This window comes from Cupressus sempervirens, chromosome 7 (assembly GCF_028749045.1).
Source record: "Cupressus sempervirens isolate cs-2001-9-10 chromosome 7, ASM2874904v1, whole genome shotgun sequence".
NCBI classification, from domain to species: Eukaryota; Viridiplantae; Streptophyta; class Pinopsida; order Cupressales; family Cupressaceae; genus Cupressus; species Cupressus sempervirens.
The window spans coordinates 365236446-365244465 of record NC_143124.1 but is presented as its reverse complement, the minus strand read 5'-3'; the positions used below and the strand labels follow the sequence as shown (position 1 = coordinate 365244465).

Below are 8020 nucleotides of genomic sequence, written 5' to 3'. Positions count from 1 at the left end.
CCAACATGGTATCAGAGCCTCCATGCTACTGCTTTGTTGAAAAAATTTTGAAGCTGTGATTCAGAGACACAAACCCTAGTTTGTTTGTGCATTTTTCTTCAAAACAGGGGAACAAAACTTTTTTGGAGCACTTTCAGCCAGGATTCATATAAAACTTGTCGATTTTGGAGATAGAGCTCCAAGAGGAAAATTTTTTTTTGTTGCAGGCCTCTTCCATACAGTCATATGACCATTTTTGACAAAAATAAAAATTTTCAAAAAAAATTAATTGGATGCTTCGCCAACATGCTACCTAGCAACCACTATAATGCCACCATAGCCCTACTTGCATGTAGCTCATGAGCAGCTGTAGTTGGCTACACCACCACAATAGAACCACAGCTCGGCCGCCACCCACCATCTACCTGCGAGCCTCCTCCTCTAGTGGCATAAACTTCTATCATCACTCGGCCCATGTTTTTCAACTAGCCCACCACCAGTTTACCCAGTCAGCACTGCCACCCAACTATCCTATCTTTCCATTGATTTCTACACTATCAACAGTTTGATTGCCACTTGGTAGATTACAAGGGTGACACGTGATGCAGGTGTCATGTGGCACCTTGCCATGTGGACCTGCCACATCAACCCTACAATGTCACTCCTATGCCATGTGGACCTACCACGTCGCATGCCATGTGGCACTTTTTTGCATCGATGGCTAACTGGGCAGTGAAATTTAATTGCATGAAATTCTGATGTCAGCACTACATTAGCACCTTCTTGCCTCTCCTTCAAGGTCATTTTGACCTACTCTTAATTTTTTGGCCATAACTTAAGCATATAGAGGTATTTTTCTAATCCAAAATAAGTGCCAAAAAGTTGGTTCCAAGATGGAGACATTGGTGCAGGTATTTTTAGGTTTTGATGCTCTTTTATTTCCCATTTTTTCAGTCAAAGTCTAAAGTCTTATTTTTTACTCTGGCATGCATATCTTTTGTGTCACATGTTAGTTTTTAGTTTTGATCATTGTAGCTATGATTTTGAAGCACTTTTATGTATCACACTGAGATAAAGTGTCACTTATGCATTTTGAGATCATGAAAGTTGTTTTGAGTTAGTTGTACATGCACTATTTTTATAAACCACCATGGGGGGGATAGTTGTTCACTATTTTAGGCATTCTTCATTTGTCAAGTGAGTGTCCCTTCCATGACATTAGCCCATGTAGTGTCAGTGTTGTTGGTGTTTGAAAATGCTAGAGGGTTTTCAATTATCCCCATGATAATATGACACATCTAGGGGCAGCTAACTCCCATTATCAACATATCATTTCAAACACAGGGCCAACTATAAAGCATGACCCTTCTTCTACTTCAAGCTCTGCTAAACCTAGGCGGGTAAACCTGAGATTCAATTGATAATGTACCAATGCAAAAACATATCCCTGAATCTATGAAGCAGATACAAGCCCTTATTTCTCCTAGTAACTCATGAAATGACATAGATTTATAGTAGCTAAATGCAAATCTAGAATATTCACTAGCTAAGTGGGGGTATTCTATTTAGGTCCTTCAACATAAAATGGAAAGAACATTTGATTAATAATGTTGAATTCAATAAACCCTCAGATATGTAACAAATAAGAATTTAATGATCCTGTAACTAACCAGTGCCTTAACCATTGGGCAAATTCATGAATCACAAACATACATATGAATATCCTTGTTTCATCATTTTCTGTAACAAACTTACAAAATATCCTTGCCTAATGATGAAATCCCTTTACTTGCCAAAATATCTAAAATCTTCATGAAATGCTAAAGGAATCAAACTTTAACTCATTTGAAATTAATTCAATTAGACCCCAACTACATTTTCACTGTCTTTTAACCATACCCATGTCATCCTTATGCTAGGAATCAATTTTGAACTTCCATACGTGAATATGGTTGTACAAAAGGAACTTGATAGGAAACCTCATACTGCTCGAATAGACAGATTCCTATGCAAAAACTGATTGCAAAATCAAAAAATTCAGATTTTACTGATTTCGGTAGTATATTGAAGTGCCCATTTTCGATACCAAAAACCCCTAGAATCTTAATTTTAAAAATGCCCCTTCTAATATAAAAAATCATGTTTGCACATCTTTGTCTTTAAATTTTTTGAAAAAATTTAAATATTCTAAAGTCAAACTTTAGAAAAATCCCATTTAATTTTAAAAATTAACGTGGGAATTTTCAAAAAAAATAATAAAAAAATATTATTCTTTTTAACTCTTCAATATTGCCCCGACCCTTTGAAACTGTGGTCAACCTTAAGTTTGACCAGTGCCACATGGCATCTTCTAATTGGAAACTTGATATGAATGCCACATGTCATCTCTTGATTTTCCTGCTCATTGCATCTGCCATGTCACCAAAGATGGGACCCATTGCCACATGTCTTCTCGCTAACTCGCTATGCTAAATCTCATGCATCTTCTACTTGGTGAGTTAGCGAGGACCATCGGATGTGCCATGTGGCACAATCTCATTGCAACAAATCTAATCTCACCATATCACCTTGTGCTCACTGCCACTTGGTACCCACTGGTTCATTGCTTGCATCATAGGCAGGACCCATGGGCTTATTAACTCCCTACCAGTTTTTTTGAATTTTCCAACTAGTCACTATGTCACTAGCCATAATTTCTTAGATTTTCCAGCTAGCACCATATCGACTAGCTAGATTTTTAGGTTTTTGGCACATTTCTTGGTGACATCATCCTCTTTGTGCATGTTTGTTTAAAATTTATGCCTTTTGCCTTCAGCTATCCACATCAGACCCACACAGGCTTTGGCTTTCACAAAAGCCACTTGCTTTGTTGACACTTTATATGCATGTGCGATTGTATTTAAAAACCCTAACATACTCAAACGCTTCCAATGTGGGATAAGAGTTTTTAACTATTTCATGGCATCTCCCTTTTCCTTATGACTACATGCAAATTTTCTTGCTCTATTTCAACTAGCCTCAACTTTGGATCAACCACGGGTTGGGCTGAGCTCTTTTTTGAGAGCGTGGATTATCTTTTATTGCTTGCACCTTTTTATCTCAGCTGGCTACCTTCTATTTTCATGGCAATTATTTCTTATTATTGGCTGCTTCTCTTTGCAACATGGACGACCATATTTTTGGTTGGCAGCTCCATTCACTCCCTTGTTCTTAGCGTGATCTCTTTATTAATTGGCAACTTCTCTATGTTGCCTGTGTTCTCTTTTACCTAGCATTTTGATTATGCCTTGTTCTATAGCAAGTACCTCTATAACACAAGGTAAGGATCTTCTAGTTGCATCTGTGTCAAGGAAGGAAAGCCTTGATCGACTGGCAATGAAATCAACCACTATCTCACAATACTCATTACATGCACAATATACAATCTCTACACCCAAAAATGAATATTCATGTGTTAACCTTTTGCAAAGATTTTCATTATGTGCTATTAGGGAAACTCTTTCTGCCATACTAACATATGTGTGTGCCGAATGTTTTGCAACAACAGTGTCCATTGCCCCAGGAACTATCTTCCCTAAATATGTCTTCTTCATATGAACATACTATTGTGCAAGTTTGGTAAATGATGCAGGGTACCAATTATCTCCTCCAATAACATGAAGATGAACTATTAGAAAGTTATTTGATGATTTCAATTTGCCAACTTTAATAGCTACATTGGTTGCATCCTCTACCATGTGGCACTTAGGAAAATTTGTCCTTCCCTTAGATATCCTTCAAGCTACTTTTGATTGCTCGTGGCCCTCATCGGATGTTAATATTAGCCTTCTATATGTGGTCCACTTTCCACTAGTAATAGTTACTAGGCCATCAATATCTGTAGAAACTACATGATCTCTAGAAATGCTAGCTGTGTCATTAAATGAGGGATCTGTTGCTAATGGACGAATCCCACTGCAAGCAAAGAGCACATCTGAGCGGTGTACCTTAAAATTTAAGTAATCATTGATGGCATCTAAAATGAATTGAATATCTTCCTCATGTGGTTTTGGCAGCATTGTCAAAGAAGTAATTGAATCTGTGGTTCCTGCAATTATCCTTCCAAGCCAAGATAGCATAAAAACCACACTCTCATCCTTTGTTTTGAGTAAAATTAAACCCATGCCCTCTACAGAGTAATAATTAGGAAGAAGAATATGCACACCACTGCTAGGAAAAATGATTTTTCTTTAACATCTTTGTCAGCCATCATTCTGACTTCATCACAAAAAGGTCCGGCAACATTCACTACCACTTTTGCATAAATATCAAATTCCTTTCCTTTCAAACTATTCTGAACATGAACACCTATGATCTTGTCAGTGAGTTCATCATTGTTAAATGCTATGGCTTCTACATGATTAATCACTAGTGCACTTGCTAATGTAGCTATACAGGTCAATCCAATCATTAAGGCGTGCATCACATTTGCCCATCATACTGAACTAATGTTCCCTTCAAACTTTTATCATGCCCCATTTTTGCAAGAGTTGGAAAGAATTCAGCTGACTTCTGTGCTAAACAATATTGTGAAAAATGTAGCATTTGTGTTCCTGTAACTATATCATACAACTTTAGCCCTACCGAAAAATATAAGACTTCAAACCAGCTATAAGAGGGAGTCATATTTGGCAATGCATTGCAAAGATGTAGTGCATTCTTGATAATTCGATCTCGCTCCTCAAGAGCATGAAAGACCAAATTTAATTGTCCATAATCAAAGTTAAATACTACCTTTTCCAAGTAACAGACACTATAAACTATGAATTTCATGTCAGGAGGTCCATTGACTGGCCTTAAAAACTGACTAAATCACCTGACTCGGCTTTGAAAACTGGCACATTGAATCTTTTTTCTGCATACTTGCATCCTGCCAAATCTCATCTCACGAAGAATTTGGGGCCAAAAAATATTCACTATCAACATTGACCTCTCAGAATTACCTGCAAACAAACATGTAAGAAAACCATAAATTGGGTTTTGATTTGGCTCGAAAAACTAGACAAAGTAACACCTAGAGAGACAAAAATTGGGACACTCATTCTCTTTCATGAGGACATTATGGATCTATGATTTAGGCTCATGATGAATAATTGGGCATAAATGACGGATGTTCAAAGTAGGCTACTTGGATTTTGCAGATTGAAAACAATGTCAGATAATGACTTTTGCAAATGGAATTGACTTGGAAAAGTGTGCATACAGATTCATCATGACTTGCAAACTGACACGTTTGGAGCATTTTTTGAGTACATCATAATGGTATAATTCATTTGACCTCACCAGTCATGGATTAGGAGTTGTAATGCCAAGAACAGGGGTACTGGCAAATCTGCAAATGCTGACACCAGTAAAAAGTTACAAATTGTGTTTGGAATTGCATTTGAAAACTGATCAAACTGATTTTTTATAAGCTAAAACTTGAAACGTAACAAGCTTCTGACATCTAAAATAAAATGCAAAAGGAATTTTAGCATTTCGGTCAACTGGTTCAAAGTTGTAGCTTGTCAAATAGGGCTTCCCAGAATTTTGTACAATTACACAAAAGCATGAAACAGTAACTTACCAACTTTGAGGGATTCAAAACCTAGTCAAACGAACTCAAAATGACTAAAAATCTAAAACATAGGCTTTTAGGTATGGACACTAAACAATCCCAAAGTGGTGAGTCTTGAAACATTTCTGGATGCAAGATATTCAATGGCAAACACAACCTCCTATCGTTGTTTGACACGGGTAAAAATGCAGATTTGATATTGGCTCAAAATAGGACTTTTTCCAAATGACTCGGAATGACAACTTATCATCATGGAACTCTTAGACAGGCTGAATGCAGGGTGTTAGAAACATTGATCACCACTGGGGCCTTATAGGTACAACCAAGTACATTTGCATATATATATCATGATTTCTCAAAATTTTAAAATGGGACTAAAAAATGAAGCATGCAATTTTTCGTCCCAACAATGGCTTTTTCTGGGGATGCATGTCCCTTGTAGGCATGGCAAGGATTTACATCTCTAGGAGAAGCGAACCACACACCTAAATTTCAAAAAATTCTCTTGAACAACTTTATTGAAAGCAGGGAAAGAACTACACAACTACCAAGATTATGTACACACAATGGCCCCGGGCCACCAAACTTCAACAAAATTGTTTACCTCTATCATAAACATAATTTTTATTTGGAATTTCATGAGTTAAATGGAAATTTCTTCTCCTATCAGTTTCACCAATCATATTATCATCGTATGACAAATCACTTGGCAAAACAAAATCATAACTTTCACTTTCATAGTGCATATTAAAACTTGACACAATTTCAACCTTTTGCTCACTATGAAAAGGAACATCAACATGCTCATGAATATCAACATCAAATTGAAACTCATCCCTACTAACTGATTCATGCATGTTGTCTAGCAGAAACACAAAGTCCTCATTCTCAACTCCATAGAAAAAGTTATATATATCATGAATTTTCAACTCACCTTGACTTTGCATCTCTTCAAGTATCTCTGGCTGAATGTCAAAAGAGTAGTTAGATCTATATTCACACATGAAATCATCATCAAAATTTGACATCACTTCACAACCACCTGATATCTTCATAATCGAAGTGTTGATTGGCTTTTACCTCATTTGAATCATTGTAGAACTTACCATGAAGTGTCGATTTCTCTTCAAGGACAACTCCATTGCACACTGCATCTTTACACTCACCAAATACAACATCATTAGAAGATTCAATATCATAAATGGAAGAACAATATTTTGATATGTTACAGAAATATGATAGTGTATCATAATTTTCATCTAACCCTGCTACATCTGAACCCTCCATGTTGTCTTCAAACAATGGGTTAATGACTCCATGTAGTAATCCCTTTTGAACATTAGGAAAAAACATGGGTTTCTCATCATCACAAACTTCATCACATAAAGCATTATTATAGACTTTAAATTAACTACCCACCCTATCCTCATGGAAACTTTCAGCATATAAAGAAAAGTCAGAACTATATGAAGACTCCTTTTCTATTTCTTCTACCAAACATATAGCATCCATAGTCACATCCTCTTTATCAACTTGCTTAGGATAACCATTACGAACACATTATGAATCAGTCCTAAACACTGCACTACATGCTGGATCTTTATTGTCTGATGTAAATGCATTTGACAATTCTTCATAGGAATCTTCATATTTAGATTCATTAACTAGACTCAACATTTTCTTATCTTCATATTTTGAGGACAAATCACTCATAAGATCTTCATTGACTAACTGATTTTTATGACGCAAAAAATGAGATGCACTTTCATTTTCAGAATTAGAGGAAGAATTCATACCTTCATCTTCAAATGAATGTTCACTACCATCATTTCTTTCTTCTTCCCAATCAAAATTAGACTAATATGAAGGCAAACATACAGTGTCATTTTCCTCACTATGATTCGACCAACCACTCTCATCAACTCCTTCATATGATTCTTCTTCATTGGACATTGGATAAACAATTTCATTGTCATCATTTGGAAGATTACTTACAGCTTCTTCATACCCACATTGAGATTCATATCTTTCTAATTCATTATTAACATAATGCAACCTCTCAATAAGAGAATTCAATTCTTGCCTATCCGATTGATTAAAATAATACATCTTACCATTTACTGCTGAAACATTATCAACATGTGCATTCTATTCTTCTAATTGTGGCTAAGATGACTATGATTCATGCTCTTCACTTTGTGTTAACTCTCCATAGCATGTCAAATCAACAACATCAAACTCGTGATCAGAGAGATAACTTCTAGCCTTCTCACTTGCACAAAACTGAGATCTAGGTTCAACAACTTTAAAATTGGAAACATTAGTAACATCATCATACACATAACTATCATGAGAAGAACTTGCTACTATAACTAATGTTTGACCTGTAAAATCAACATATTGCTGAAACCTATCAGAGTCTAAAAAATTACTCACTGCTATAGC

The 8020-nt window shown here is 36.1% G+C and overlaps 1 pseudogene; it reads right to left on the bottom strand.

Moving 5' to 3' along the window:
* Nucleotides 1-3206: 3206 nt before the first annotated feature.
* On the bottom strand, nt 3207-4791 carry LOC149546997 (glycerol-3-phosphate dehydrogenase SDP6, mitochondrial pseudogene; annotated as a pseudogene).
* Nucleotides 4792-8020: the final 3229 nt, after the last annotated feature.